This window comes from Cricetulus griseus, chromosome 4 (assembly GCF_003668045.3).
Source record: "Cricetulus griseus strain 17A/GY chromosome 4, alternate assembly CriGri-PICRH-1.0, whole genome shotgun sequence".
Lineage (NCBI taxonomy): Eukaryota > Metazoa > Chordata > Mammalia > Rodentia > Cricetidae > Cricetulus > Cricetulus griseus.
This window is the reverse complement of record NC_048597.1, coordinates 123,512,699-123,529,318: the sequence shown is the minus strand read 5'-3', so window position 1 is coordinate 123,529,318 and position 16,620 is coordinate 123,512,699.

Below are 16,620 nucleotides of genomic sequence, written 5' to 3'. Positions count from 1 at the left end.
AATGGGAAAAGATCTTCACCAACCCCACATATGACAGAGGACTGATTTCCAAAATATACAAGGAGCTCAAGAAGCTAGCCACCAAAACACCATACAATGAAATTAAAAAGTGGGTGCAGAACTAAACAGAGATTTTTCAACAGAGGAATCTGAAATGGCTGAAAGACACTTAAGAAAGTGCTCAAAATCCTTGGCCATCAGAGAAATGCAACTCAAAACAACTCTGAGATACCACCTCACACCTGTCAGAATGGCTAAAATCAAAAATACCAATGACAACCTATGCTGGAGAGGTTGCAGAGAAGAAGGAACACTCCTCCATTGCTGGTGGGAGTGTGAACTTGTAAGACCACTTTGGAAATCAGTATGGCGGTTGCTCAGAAAAATGGGAATCAATCTACCTCAAGATACAGCCATTTCTCTCTTGGGTATATACCCAAATACTGCATGTCCATACAATAAGGACATATGTTCAACCATGTTCATAGCAGCATTGTTTGTAATAGCCAGAACCTGGAAGCAACCTAGATGCCCCTCAACTGAAGAATGGAAAGAGAAAATGTGGTACATTTATACAATGGAGTACTACTCAGCAGAAAAAAGCAATGGAATCTTGAAATTCACAGGCAAATGGATGGAACTAGAAGAATCCATCCTGAGTGATGTAACCCAGTCACAAAAAGACAAACATGGTATGTACTCCCTCATATATGGATTTTAGACATAGAGTAAAGGATTACCAGCCTATAATCTTCTTCACCAAAGAAACTAGGAAACATGAAGGACTCTAAGGGATAAATGGACCCCAGGAATGGGAAGTGGCATGAACTCCCGAGCTAATTGAGAGCATGAGGTTAGGGGAGTGTGTGCTGCCACAATAAGAGCACAAGAAGAGTAGAGGAGAAGAAATGGAGGAGCAGATACATTGAGTTGGGGGAAGAGTAGAGGAGAGAGAGCAGGATGAGAGATACCATATCAGAGGGAGCCACTATAGGTCCGAGAAGAGATCTGGAATTAGGGAGATCTCCAGAGACCTACAAGGATGACACGATCTGACAGTCAGGGCATTGGAGGAGAGGATATGGCCTAGAAGCCCTTCCCCTAGAATGAGATTGATGACTACTCTCTATGCTATCCTAGAGTCCTTATCCAGTAGCTGATGGAAGCAGAGACAGACATCCACAGAAATACACTGAGCTGAAATCTGGAACCTAGTTGAAGAGAGGGAGGAATGAAGAATGAAGGGGTCTGTACCAGGTTGGAGAAACCCACAGAAACAGTTGGCCTGAAAAAGGGAAAGCATATCGACCCCAGACGCTCTTTGGGAGGGCAGTACGGGACTGATCCAGCCCCCTGATCATGGATGCCAATGTGGAGACCCCTGCACTCCTGGGAGCCTCCGGAGGTGGACTGGCATTTTGCCCTGGTGTGTGTGGGGGACTTTGAGAGCCCATCCCACTTGAAGGGATGCGCTCTGTCTCTGAACACATGGGGAGGGGCCTAGGCCCAGCACAGGAAGATTTGGTGGACTTGGTGGAGCCCCGGTTGGGGGCCCCACCCTGCCTGGGGAGTGGTGGGTGGATGGGGTGGGGGGTAGGTTGGAGGTGGGGGAGAAGGAATGGGGGTGAGGGGAGGGAGAGGGAGAGGGGAATTACATGTGAAACAAGCCTGTTCCCTAACTTGAATTAATAATAATAATAATAATAATAATAATAATAATAATAATAATAGAAAAAAATAAAAAAATACTAACAAAAAAAATAGCAAAAAAAAAGTACTGTGATTGACCAGTCCATGCATTTTTGTTTAAAGGGGTATTCCAACTCATCAAACTCTCAAAGAGAACCAAAGATAGATATTCATGTGAAAATGTCACCACAGATCTGCATAGCAGCTTAATACATAACAGTCAAGACTCTAGCCCACCCTCATGCCCATCACCTGATGAACTGAGAAGCAAACTGTGAAACTGCTTATATCATTCACCAGTAAAAGGAATGAAGTTGAGTGAAAGAAGTTTGTCACAGAAGGACACACAATGAACCTCCTATTGATATGATGTGCTTAGAACAGGTGAACTAACAGTTGAGTGATTGTAAGCTTTGGGGCGATGCGAAGAACAAGGAGATTGCTAGCAGATACTATACTTTATTTGGTAGTGATGAAATGCTCTACGGTTAACTAGGTATGATGGAGACATAACTCATTGAACACATTAAAATCTTACTCTGTGAAAATCAAATATTGTTTTGTTAATATATTGAAAGGAAATCTCACCCATGAGGTCTCATCCTTGGTGGAGGTGAAGAGAAGAATCACAACCCTTGCCTAGGTACCGTGAGGGACAGCTCCAACTCCAGCTTTAGTGTCCTCCCATGCCCAGCTCTATGTATGGCAAGGCCATCTTTTGGCTAATAAATTTACACTGAAGTGATTCTGATTCAGAGTGTGACACCAAGACCATGATCAAAAATTCTTGAAAGGTAAGGAATCCCTCTGAAAGAATGGAGCCATTAGAAAGAGCCATTTCTTCCAGTCCAGAAATTTCTGTGTTGCTCAAGAGATCAGAATACCTGGCCTCTCTGTATCTACTCTTGATGCCTTGGTGGAAAAAGAGAAAGAAGAACAAGAAAATGAGTGGACTGGACTCTTCTTAGCGTAGCATTCTCTTTCTGCTGAAGCTGAGCTTTCTCTTCAGAATTTGTGAGTATTTTGTGTACTTTTTATTTGATACTTTAAATTTTCCCTTTTTGGATAAACCCGCTGTATAGCAATTTGCTCCTAAGAAGTATCCCACTATGGACAGAGGCTCATTTTGAGTCAAAAAGTAGACAACTCACAAGTCTCAGGAAGTCCCTAAAATTACCATATTCACAAATTACCTTGTTCTGCAAGGTTATATAAGCAGTAAGAACTGCCAAGGAGGGAAGACTGTAACCTATGAAGCTACCAACAAGTCATGGATAGAACCCGAGGGTTGCAGCTCTAATAAGTTGCCATCTATACTGAGGTGAACTCTTGATGATGCAATCTTCTTTGAGTCACCCATGCTCCTGTAAATAATCTCAATAAATCCCTCAGTTCATCAAGTTGAACTTTAGTGGTGTTGTTGCTTTGGTCTTTGGTTCTTTCCCTGACTGTTGTAAACAGATGTTCACTCATGTCTCCCTAGGAAGAGTGTCATCCAACAGAAGCCATTCTTTTCTGTATCCTATAAAGAAATGGCATTGCTTGCTGGATCCTGGAGGAATAACAAATGAAAGTGACTTGTTCATAGCAGAAAGTTCACTGCCCATTGTTTTAAAATTAATCTTAGTAGAAGGCATATGTCACATATATCCATTAACAGGTTATGCCTATAGTAACACTGCAGCAAAGATAGCCACAGTTTGTTATAGAAGAAAGAATAGGATATAAACAATACACCATGTGATCCCATTTTTTACAAACAGGGGTATCTATCTTGCTGTCTTGACTGCAATGGTGGAGTATATTCTCCTCTTGTCTGTTTTACACTCAGCACTAGCCTGAATGAGACATGTCTCGCACAGGCTCATGTACTTGGTCCCCAGTTAGGAAAGCCATTTGGGAAGCTTTGTGGAATATTGTTTTAAGATTTGTTACATTCATTTATGCTGTGGAATGTTTTTTAATGATGCAAAAAAAATGTGTTTTATTCTTTCTTGTGGCATTTGTTTAACTCTGTGAAGCTCTGTTGTTTTGCCTGCCTAAAACACCTTATTGGTCTAATAAAGAGCTGAACATCCAATATCTAGGCAAGAGAGAGAAGTAAGTGGGACTGCCAAGGAGAGAGAATAAATAGAAAGAAAGAAGAAGAGGATAGAGGAGTGAAAAGGAGGAGTAGCTACCCAGCTACACAGCAAGCCACAGAGTTAGAAATAAAGTATATAGAATATATAAAGGCAAAAGCCTAGAGGCAAAAGGTAGATGGGATAATTTAAGAAAAGCTGGCTAGATACAAGCCAAGCTAAGGCTGGGCATTTATAAGAAAGAATAAGCCTCCCTGTGATTTATTTGTGAGCTGGGTGGTGCCCCCCCCCCGCCACCAATAAAGAACCAATAGAGGGAAGGTTGCAAAACATTAGTAAGTAGAATTTTGCTGGAGGAAGCACATCATTGGGGGTGAGCTTTAAGTTTTTATAGCCTCACCCCAATTCATGACCTCTCTGTTGTCTGAGTGCAATGAAGTCAACCTTTCTGATTGTTGTGAATGGGGCTTTACTGCCATGATGGACTCTTTGCCTCTGGAACCATAGGCCAAAAAAACACTTTCTTTTCTAAATTGCTCTTTGTCAGGTTATCTCAGCAGACAAAAGTAATTAATTATTACAAATAAATGATTCCAATTTAATTACCCTGGAAAAGTACTTAGCAATGTTGGCAGGCAATCTTCTAAGGTACCTGTAAGCAGATGGACTCAGCTCCTCCCCAAAGAAATTATATTGTAAGAATTGTGCTGCACATGCAGCTGAACTGGTATCTTATCAGAGTGCCTGCTATGTGTCCCTGGATTCTGTCATTCTGTGTGTGGTGCTGGAGATTTGAATCCAAGGCCTTGTACTCACTAGTCAGGTGGTCTACAACTAAGCTCCATCCCTAGCTTGAGTCTTTCCTTTCACCTTTGATTTTATTGGGATGGAGCTTCATGTAATCCAGGCTGACCATGAAAGTCCTATGTAGATATGGGTGACTTTGAACTCTTGATCCTCCTGTTTTCTCCTCCCTAGTGCTAGGATTGTAGGCATGAGTCCCCACATTCAGCTAGTAATTCCTTAATAAGCAGCATGTATTAGATGGAAAATGATAGGGGTAATAATCCAAATGAGATATTGTGGAGGCAGCTCAGACAGAAAAATGCTTGCAAGTGAATTATGAGGACCTAATATCCAGATTCGTTTAAAAACACCAGGCATAGTCTTTGTCCTAGCCTTCTCTCTTTGCTGTGATAAAATGCTCTGACAAAAGGAATTTAGAGGATAAATTGGTTTATTTTGGCTTATCATCCCAGAAAGACGGAGTCAGTTGTAGATACATGAGCCTATGGGGGACATTTTTCCCTCCAACCACAACAGTGGCACATGTTTATAAAGCCAACATTGGAAAGGTAGAGACAAGTGGATCCCTGGGACTCTCTTGCTAGCCAACCTATGCCAGTGAGATACCGTGTCTCAAAACAAGGTGGACCTCTAGGTCTCCTGAGCACACACATACACAAAAGCCATATAAGAGACTGTCTGTGTCTTCAACAACTTGTTTTCTTACTCTTGCTCAGTCTCTTGCTTAGGGCTTCCAGGAGCTCAAGCCTTTTACTTTTTTTTTTTTTTTTTTTTTTTTTTAATAATGCTGTTTCTTCTCTCCCATTCTTTTTCATGGAGGATAAGCTAACCTCAGGATCGGGTTTGTTGTGGATGTTCTTGTTATTTAAATACATGGACAAAGACCCAACAGAAAAGAAAAGTCTTCATAATACACACCCTAAACACCCTCAGTTCCTTGTCCCAGCTCACTCTCAAGTGAACAGGTGCTAACATTAATAATAAGTCCACAGTTTTTGACACACTGCCTTCTCATTAACTGTCCCTAGTCTGGTGCCAATTCTCAAAGGTAAGATGAATCTTCTCTTAGTACAGAGCAGGTCTGTTAACATTCATCCCTTCCAGAAGCCTCCCTCCACAGCCAGCCCATAAGACTCCAGAGGTAACTAAATAATACTCTGCATACCGCAAGCATCCTCAGAGGAAACCCTGGGCTGGTGAAAATGTGCTATTTGGATCAATTTTGTGTAAATTTATTCTGTTAAAATCACACTGCAGACAGTTTAATAGTAGAGGAAATTCCTGATGATTGTCTGTAAGAGAAAGAGTTATTCCATGCTAGACAAACAACACTCCAACTCTAACGTATAAAATTGTCCAAGCTGAATTGTATAGGAAGTTTGTTCAAAGTGTGACTCACCCAGGGCTAAGCCAGCAAGAGAGCAATTACAGAGAGCCCTGTAAACACCACATGATAATGTCATAGAGTCATGCCATGGCATTCTTAGAGAGTGAAGATAATGAGTGATTTGGACAAGGCTCTTCAACATGAATGCCCAATATAATATAACCCACACCTTCCAAAGGCAGATTGAGTGGGTGCTTTTAGTATTCACGCCCTTTATTTGCTAGTTGGAGAAAGCAAAAGAAACAGAAAACGGCCAGGGTCAATTACTCATCTCTCTTCTACCATTTTTCCAGAACATAAAAATGTAGTCCCCAAGTGACATTTCTCCATATAGATTTATCTCTCAGACATACAGCAAGGTACACATACATACAAAATCTACAATGAAATTTTCTCCTCCGTTGTGACATTTCATTTCCGTATTCCTCTAGGAAACACTGTGGCTGTTTTTCCTTTGGAAAAAAATGAACACTTCTAAGCTAAAGGTTTAAATCTCCAAACCACTCAGAAGCTTTAACATAAAAATGCACTCCAGGGCTGGGGAGATGGAGCACAGGGACCTCACATGACAGAGAGGTACAAAATGTGAAAGGATGGCTGGATTTCTCTATAAAAGTTGAATCTCTCACATGGTTTGGGAGCAAGTGAGTTCCTATTTGCAATGACTGAAGGACCAGCTTTCTTATGGCCCTGTGGGAAAGTGAGAAAACACCACTGCACTTCCTTCTCATGGAACCCTCCAGGTCCTGCTGTCCCACTATGCTGGCTGTTAACTGCAGATATGACCCAATGGAGCAATGTCCAGATCCTATCTGAGCTCCCTCCCCTCCCTTTGGAGCCTATCAGAAATAATTAAGACTTTAATTTTCACTTAAAGTTTGATGAAATGACTCCTGATACAGAATTTAACTTTGAGTTTGGACAGTGATGGTACTATCTTGCTTGAAGGGAGAATTCAGTGCTGTTCACCCACCCCTCATCTCAAGAATAGACCTTCCCAAATATGTCTGACTGACGTTCTCTCTATGTATTTCTGCAACCCTAAGTCCTTCTTCCTCAGCTCCTTGCACTACAGTGGCAGCCTCCTCCCACCCTCAATCAGTTCTACACACAAGCTATAGTACTCTGGGTTTGTCTGGTTTGGATCTGTCTCAAGGCGTGTCTGAATAAGAACTATTCTGTTTAATTCTTTCCCAGTCCTTTGCTTCGGAAATGGAAGGCAGACCAGAACTCTTCTCCATGAACTTCTCTTTCCTAGACCTTAGGAAGCTTTTCGATGGAATGTTTTCCTTCCCTCCCTCCTGAAGTAAGAACTTCAGGGTTCATTTCCCATTGGCCCTCTGTCATTTGTTCATTTTTAGGTGGTGGTGGAGTTTGCTTCTGCTTTCTGCTTTAGAGGAGTGCATTCCTTTCAACCATACGTAGAACTGTTGCCTAACCAGATGAAAATCTTCTTTCCCTCTCATTGTTTTATGTAGTGATTCTTATTTGTTCCAAGTTCTAAATGCCGCCCTAGCATTTTCAAGTAGATTATATTAGCAGATTACAGCGTTATCCACAGAATTGAAAATGAACTGAACTGCTAACGCTTGGGGAGGGAGAGAGTGAGGGATGCCATGGCATCCCGGGTATATTCACCATGTCTCTTCAAGCTCCACACAGCTCCCACTAAGCAATGATGCTGTGCAAAGAATCCTATCACAAGAGTATCTGTGATGGGAGGGAGGACTAAAATCTGCAAAAATAATTCCTGTTTGTTAAGTTTGCAATTATCAGGAGGTACAAATATTTTTTGGCCACTTATGAAAACTCAAAAAAAAATTAGAAAGCTTGGAGTAAAATAAAGAGCAAAAAAGCAACTGACAAAAATGTATCATAGCTGTGGACCTTTTAAGAGTTGCACACACATAGGTGCAAAACTTGATTTAAATGGAAAAACTATACATATTCTTATTTACTGGAATATGAATAAACTTCTCTGGAAGGGTACACAGAAAAAAATTACTAAGTGGGACTATCTGTTTGACCCCCGGAAAACTCAGGTATCCCGGGTCCCAGGCAACAACCGTGATCACCACAATCACCAGGCAGATTGGAGAGTTTGCTGCAAATTGCATGAGGCTTTATTGTAATTTAACGAGCTAACCCCATGTTCACCCACCTGCCATGGTGGATGGCTTGCAAAGACAGCTCTTGAACCACTGCATACAGATCTTGTAGGGCAGCGTAAGGGGAGGGTCTAGGGGTACGCACAGGCTCACTATTGGTGTGCCTCCAGCCTTGGAGGGCTTGCCCTCTATTGATTGGTCAACTGGTTGTTATGGCCCATAGGCCCTCCCAGGGTGGTTGCTATGCTCTGCGTCATTGTTGTGTGCTTGTCCATAAAGTACACCCAGGGTTGTAAAGCATAGTGCCACCAGCTAACTTCTGATTGGTTCCTTGTCACGAGCAAGCACCTAACCTCTAGTGACTAAGACAAGGTCATAGAGCACGTGTTCGGCCATTATGGCTGCCGAAAGGGAAGCTGGTCCCTTCATATCCTCAGTTTGAAAACATCACTGTGTAGATGGGGTATTGAAACACAGTTCTCTATACATCCCTCTTTTGTTAATCCAATGGATGGGTTACTTATTAAATGGGTGTGTGTGCACCTGTGTGTCACTGAAATTCAATCAATCAAAATCATAAAGCTAGAATAAATCACTCTTTATTGAGTTCCTCAAATTTTCAGCAGTGGATTTATTCCTAAATTGAAAGTCATAGCCAAGTGAAACATTCTCCATCCCATTTTACAAAACAAAGTTGACCAAACTGTAGTCAACACACTTTGGAATGAAGGAACCGGCTTCCCTTTTGGCAGCCATAACAGCCGAACACGTGCTTGCCATAAACCTACCTTGGTCACGTAGAGGTCAGATGCCTGTCTCGTGACAAGGAACCCATCAGAAGTTAGTCACTAGAAAGTCAGATGCCTGTCTCATGACAAGGAGCCAATCGGAAGTTAGCTGGTGGCGCTATGCTTTACGACCCTGGGTGTGCTTTACAGACAAGCGCACGACAATGACGTAGAGAGCATAGCAACCACCCTGGGAGGGCCTATGAGCCATAACAACCAGTTGACCAATCAACACAGGGCAAGCCCTCCAAGCCTGGAGGCACACCAATCGTAAGCCTGTGCGTACCCCTAGACACTCCCCTTACGCTGCCCTATAAGATCTTTTGGGAGACCCAAGGAGCCGTCTTTTTTTAGCCGTCTGCCATGGCGGGTGGGTGAAAGACCCGAGCTAACATGGGGTTAGCTCGTAAAACTACAATAAAGCCTCATGCAGTTTGCATCAAGCTTTCGCCTCCATTCTGTGTTTGGGGTGGCCGCCGTCCTGGACTAAGATTCTGAAAGCCTCAGCTTTCTGAGGGTCTAACATTTGGGGGCTCGTCCTGGATTTGCGACCACCCCTCACCTGAGTGGAGTCGATCTTGGAGGTAAGTGGGTACCCTGTATTGTCTGTGTCTTTGTGTTTTTGTGCTGGCTGAAATCTGGTTCTGTGCTTTGCAGTCGCTCGTGTCTCAGGAAGAGACAAGAGCTCTGGTCTTGGGAGGAGACAGAGTGTGATCAGTAGACGTGCTTGGGAGATCACCGACTGCCACCCTGGAAGATGTTCCAGGAAGTCTGTGGGAACCTCAGGGACGCTTGGGAGATTCCCGTCTGGGAGCCGGTGAGGGTACGGTAGTTCTCCTGGATTGGGGAAGTTATCCGTCCTCCCGGCCGTCTGTATTTCTGGAATGGTTTTGTCTGTCTAGGTGGAGACAGACATCTGATAGTTTTTGTCTGTGTCTTGGGTGTTGTTTTGTCTTATCTGTGACTTTGATGATGGGACTGACTGTAACCAACCCCCCTCAGTCTGACTTTTGACCATTGGATGGACGTTAAGGACCATAGTTAGTCAGTTAAAGTTACAGCACCCTCTTTCGTTGAGTCATGTGGCGCCACACTAGGTAACTTTATCTTCCAGTCTTTGTTTCTGTATGGTTTCTGTACAAGAATTGTTTAGGGCAGAGGTTCGGATGACAGCTTCTGCAGTCTGTAGGAGCGGGACTTGGTAGGACCAAGTTGCTTGGTCCATCTGTAAGGGGACCCAAGCGGGTCGCCCAATTTGTAGGACAGGGGCTTGGTGGGAGCAAGTTGCCTGCTCCATCTCTAAGGGGATCCAAGCGGGTCGCCCAATCTGTAAAAGAGGTACTTGTTGGAATCAAGTCATCTAAAATTCTGAATAGGACCCTAGTCTGTGTTACTGTACTGTCTGTCCATGTTTCACATTTGTGTTATATGTTTCTTAAGCATCTCTTTCTGTCCCTGCTCTCCCTACGCACATGGCATGCATGGGTCAGGGGTCTTTTCTTGATTCTCTGAGCACGTGGCGCCACCTCAACTATGATCGGCAGATGCACCCGGAGGACAGACTGCCACTCTGAGGACACCCAGGACCCAGGAGGTACAGACTCGGGCCAAGGACACTTGGCCCGCCACCGAGTTCTGCCGCCGTCTTCCCGGCGCCATTGCCTTATGAGCAGCGTGGGCGGATTGGGTTGGTGTCTGTTCTTTCCTGTCTATTCTGTGTTATCATCATTGGTTTTCAATTCAGGATCCACCATGCCACCCCCTTTCTATCCCCACCTGCGGGTCTATGAGGTATGCCCAGTCGGGCTGTTTCTGCCCCAGCTGCCGTTGTGGCTGTTTCCTTGCTCTGAGGGAAAATGGCTACAAGGCCGCCATCTGCTACCTGTCTTTCTGTGCTCCACACACATGGTATGCAGGGGGGCCGCAGGAGTCTTTTTCCCACCCCTGGATTGGCCAAGGGTCTGGGTTTACCAGCAGCACCCCCACCCCAGGTCTCTCTGCCTTGAGCACATGGAGCTAGCTCAGGCAGGTGAACCATCTGTCCTGATCCGGATATTCTAAAAAAAAAAAAAAAGGGGGGGCCTTAAAGTTATTAAGAATTGTAAAAGGGACTTTGACAAAATTTTTATGTTGACTGAGAAATGAGAAAAAAATGTAAGAGGCTTAAATAATAAAGAGGGAAAGGAAAAAAAATTTGTCTAAGAATGTCTAAGAAAGTCAGAGAAATAAACTAAAAGATTATAGAGGGTTAAAGCGAGGTATAGGTCAGAGAAAAGTTGTTAAAAAGCTTGTTACAAAAAGTTATAGAGGGTTAAAGTAAGTTATAGAAGGTCAGAGAAAAGTTGTCGAAGGTCAGAGAAAAGGTTGTTACAAGTCAGAGAAAAATGTAAACTGTGCTATGGTTTCTCATGTCTACAAACAGTAAATTTTAAAAATGGTAATATAAGTTAAAATTTTAATCATATTGAGCTGGGTTTGTTTTTAAAAAGTCCTGTTTATTTCTCAAGTAAATTATGTATACTTGTTTTAAAAATGTTCTATTTCCTGGTATAAACTTAAGCATGTTAAGCAAAGCAAGTTACGGCCATTTTGTAACTGGTCACATGACTTGACTGGTCGCCATTTTGCTAAAGTTAAAAAAAGAATACTTAAACCGCCATCTTGACTAAAGGTGACCACATGGAAATTAGAGGTACCATCTTAGAAACAAGTTTTTCAGTTAAGATTTAAAATGTTAATGCTTCTATATATTACAGAAAGACCTTAAGGGAATTTAAATTTCTTTTTAAAACCAGTTTTCAAATGTTTGTTTTTATTAATGTTTGTACTTAAAGAGCTTCAATTTAGAATTATTTCTAAGCAAAGCCTGACAATGTAAAGTTCTTGTTTTATAAAAGATGCTAATCTGTTACAGTTTGTGTTTTCAGAAGTTAAGTTTAGGATGTTGATAGCACACACCTTTAAGCTCAGGGTGTAGATGGCACACGCCTTTAATCCCACCATTCGGGAGGAAGAGGCAGATGGATCTTTATGAGTTCAAGGCCTGCCTGGTCCGGCAGATAGAATTCTAGAACAGGCTCCAAAGTCACAGAAAAACCCTGCCTCAGAAAGAAGTTAAGCTACTGTTTAAGAAATATAAGATAGCTCTATATAGTTTTAAGTTCAGCTGTATTACAGAAGTAAGACTTTACCTAGCCACCTGTGTGCTTCTTGTATGCTTAAGGCAAGTAATTAAAACAGACCTCTAATGCTTCAGAGATCTTCAGAATATGGCATTTAAATTGTTATCTTTAAAGTTTATAATGTCAGACAGACCGCCAGATCCGGACAGTGACCCAAAGTCTCCAAAGAAGATTACGAGGCACCTCAGTTCCTGCACCTGGACCAGTGAGAGAGATGCTCAGATGTGATACCTGCCGCCTGCCAGAACCTGGCCGAGACTGTGGACAAAGCTGCTGGACACTGGAAAATTGATTGTACCCCTTTGCCTAGACAAAACAAGGTCAGTCTTTTCCATGTCCCTCTTCCACAGAGAGGAAAAAAACTCTCACAGTATAGGCCTGGCGAAGATTACTGGTCTTTAAGACACCTGCCTCCAGCGGTAATGGAGAAACTTGGGTATGGACTTGCTTCTGACTGGCTTCTGTCACTTCTTAGTAGATTTGGATAAAATATACCCTTCTCAGATCTCTGAAATATTACTGGTTGTCAGCTTGACAGCATCAGGCAGTCAGATCCACTATAGACTAGTCAGTATGTTAGCTGATAAAATAGTAACTATCTACTGTTCAGGCACAAGCTCAAAGTTTTTAAGTTTATTTTGGTTGTCATCTAAGTACAAACTTAAAGGGCTTTTCATCAGGCCAAAGGCACCTCTGTCCAATCCATACCTGGCTCTCTGGACAGAAGAAAAATGTACATGCTTATAGCCCAAATCTACAGTTTTTGCTAGGACTCAAAGTTATAAATATGTTCCTGCTGTTTAAACAGATATCTGCTTTTTCTGCACTGTGGGCTTCAGTAAATAAGTTTTAACCTCTGTTCCTAGTTTAAACATGTCTTAAACAGGTTTCTGCTTCTGGCAGACATCTGAATATCAGTTGCTGACTACAGACTGTTCTAAGACTGCGAGCCCTAGACTTGCTGTGGATGTGAACCAGTTCAGCTGATATGGACACCCCCTGTCTCTGCAACAGTGTCTGCTACCCAGAAGCCCCTGATGAATTCCCCATTGCCTAAATCCCTTTTTGCTTTTGACTAGCATTTCAACCTTCTGGGGTCCCTAACTTCGTCCCAAAGTCAGCAGGAAGCAGTTTGGAAAGAATTTCGCCGTCCATTTTCCCGGGTTAAAATGCTAAGTCAAAGGGAACTCCCTTACATGGGGATGCCAATATCTATCACTCCCTAATGGGGATGCTAGAGAGACAGCAATTCCATGATTGGAATTTCCAAAAAAGAAAATGGGGGAATGAAGGAACCGGCTTCCCTTTTGGCAGCCATAACAGCCGAACACGTGCTTGCCATAAACCTACCTTGGTCACGTAGAGGTCAGATGCCTGTCTCGTGACAAGGAACCCATCAGAAGTTAGTCACTAGAAAGTCAGATGCCTGTCTCATGACAAGGAGCCAATCGGAAGTTAGCTGGTGGCGCTATGCTTTACGACCCTGGGTGTGCTTTACGGACAAGCGCACGACAATGACGTAGAGAGCATAGCAACCACCCTGGGAGGGCCTATGAGCCATAACAACCAGTTGACCAATCAACACAGGGCAAGCCCTCCAAGCCTGGAGGCACACCAATCATAAGCCTGTGCGTACCCCTAGACACTCCCCTTACGCTGCCCTATAAGATCTTTTGGGAGACCCAAGGAGCCGTCTTTTTTTAGCCGTCTGCCATGGCGGGTGGGTGAAAGACCCGAGCTAACATGGGGTTAGCTCGTAAAACTACAATAAAGCCTCATGCAGTTTGCATCAAGCTTTCGCCTCCATTCTGTGTTTGGGGTGGCCGCCGTCCTGGACTAAGATTCTGAAAGCCTCAGCTTTCTGAGGGTCTAACAGGAAGAGGGTACCAGAAATTGTCATTTGTGGAGTCCCAATGTGAGCAGTAAGAAATGCTCTGTCATAGCCCGGCTGGTCTCGGCTCCAAGCCATCACAGCCATGAGGTTCTGCCTGAGTGGGGGAGCGTGGGCTTGGAAACTCCTAGCAACCCAACCCAACGGCAATAAAGACCAAACACAGGCATCTTGTCATCTTTAGAGAGCTCTCAGTTCCATGCTATAAAACTAGAGTCTCTTGTTTATTTAGCATCTTCTTGGCTGTTTCTTAACCATGCTTCTATGGCTACGAGGAGGCCATTTCTGTCTTTCCATTGACTCCTCTCCACTAGATGATCCTTAACTCTCTGACCTCTGCCCAGGTGCAGGCCTATTCAGATGCTTAGGCCCATGCAAACTAGGAGGCATTCTACTCTGAGGCCATGGTAAACAATAGTAGACCTGCTGGCATTAGCAATACAATAGTGGGCCGGAGCTTTCGGGTGCTCCTGTTTACTGAAGCCAGCCACTGGACCTTAAGACATTCCATAATGGAACTTTTCTACAATCCTCAAAAATGCTCCACAGTTGTGCATCCGAAGGCGGCAGTTGCTAATATATTGTCTACGATTAATAAAGCCACTGAAGATCAGAGTGCAAAGCCAACCACACTAGACAGCCATAGAACTGGACAGTGGTACCCTTAATCCCAGGACTCAGAAGACAGAGGCAGATGGATCTCTTCGAGTTCAAGGCCACCTAGGGCTACATGAGAGTGAACCAGTCTAAAAGAGAAAGGGAGCTCGTGCCTTTAATCCCAGCGCTAGAGAGGTATATAAGACAGGAACAGGGTCAGAGCCAGCATTTGGCATTTAGTATTAGGCATTCCATCTCGCATGCAGCCAGGATCGCCCTTTCAGTCTGAGGTAGAGGTAAGAACTAGTGGGTGGCTGCTTTACTTTTCTGGTCTTCAATGGCTTTATTAGATCATAAACAATAGATCAACACAGGCAGCCATAGCATGCTGCTTCCAGAAATGCTCTTTGCCCCCACAGCCTTAGAAGGTGTTCCTTGGGCCTAAGAAGCAGAGCTCAGTGGAACCTTGGTAGTGAAATATTTGCCTAGCATTTGAAAGGTCCCAGGTTTGATTGCAGCACAACAAAGAGGAACATTGTTCCTCAAATTCAGTGTAAATTCATAAAAGAGCCAAGGGACTCTTGCTATAACGCATATTCCAGCTGAGGAAGTCTGGATAGATGAGGCCTCGGATTTTGTGTTTCAAACCAAATCCTCAGTGAGACATGTTGCCTAGCTGCAAAGCATGGTCTGGAATAGCAAGAGTCTAGCATAGCTGGGCAGTGGTAGCACACGCCTTTAATCCCAGCACTTGGGAGTCAGAGGCAGGAGGATCAGGGCTGACATAGTGATTCCAGCTCCCCTGGGCTACAGCCTAAAATCCTATTGCCAAAGGTTAAAAAAGTTAAAAAAAAAAAAAAAGTTTGTCTTAAAAGTATTAAACAAACAATCAAACAATGAAGTTTTTTTTTTCTTCTCCCCCCCCACCCCCCGCCAGACATCTTTGTACTGACACAAAGGATTTTTTACCCCGGAGACATCTTTATACAGGCAGAAGAAAAATGGTTTGGGTGACTGAATCTCCTGCAGTTCTCCACGGACAAGCCTGTTATTTGTCTTTAAGAGCACTTGAGTGGAAGGAAATTGCCCAGAGTCCTCCTGACCCAGAACTGATGCCAGGGAGCAAAGACATTTGGACTGTGGTCTTGGCTCGACACCTCAGGACAAGTACTGCATTGAGCAAGTTCGTTCAAGTTCCTTCGGGGTCCTGGCACTCGGATCCTCCTTTTGCAAAGTGTGTGGGGTAAGCTGGTGCGAGAGCTTCCTGGCTTCACCATCTGAGGCTGATTGGACTAATGGGTCAAGCCGCAGACGTCAGCCATGTTTTCAATTTATCCTAGGAGCCTTGCGGAGCTAGGGGAGACTTAAAATAGGAAAAGCGTACAGTGCAGCATGGCCAGATCAACAGGGGCCAAATGCTGTTTAACTAGGTGCAGCTGGCTGACTTAAGGCAAATTTTGTTTCCAGTCACCAGCTGAGGGGAATCTTGACAAAAGCAGGGCCAGATCTGTTTACTCTTCAAACAAGTAGCTGAGACCAACAAACAAAATCTTGATTACAGGTCATTACAGACTATCAGTTATTCCAAATGTTTAAATCGTTGTACCTACATTTAAACTTCAAAAATAGGAATTCCTTATCTGTGAAGCCAACTCCAATATGCTAAAGCTATGCTCAGCACATTAAATGTGATTCTCATTAACATCTCCCTCTCAGAATTAATAAGAAAGACCACTGTTTGCTGAATGTTTCTTTTTTATTTGTGTGTGTGTGTGTGTGTGTGTGTGTGTGTGTGTGTGTGTGTGTGCATGTTGCCTGCATGTCTGTCTGTCTGTCACATTTATGCAGTGCCTCAGGAGACCAGAAGAGGGCATCAGTTCCCTGGACCTAGAATTAGACAGTTGTGAGAGCAGCCTTTGGGTGCTGGGAATCAAACCTGGGTCCTCTGGAAGAGCAGCAGGCACTCTTAACTGCTAAACCATCTCTCCAGACCCAATGTTCTCTTTGTAGGAGCTTTACATTCATGGTCGTAGTTTGCCCCAGCAGAAAGCATGAGAAACTACATCCCCACTTACAAACTAGGAAGCTGA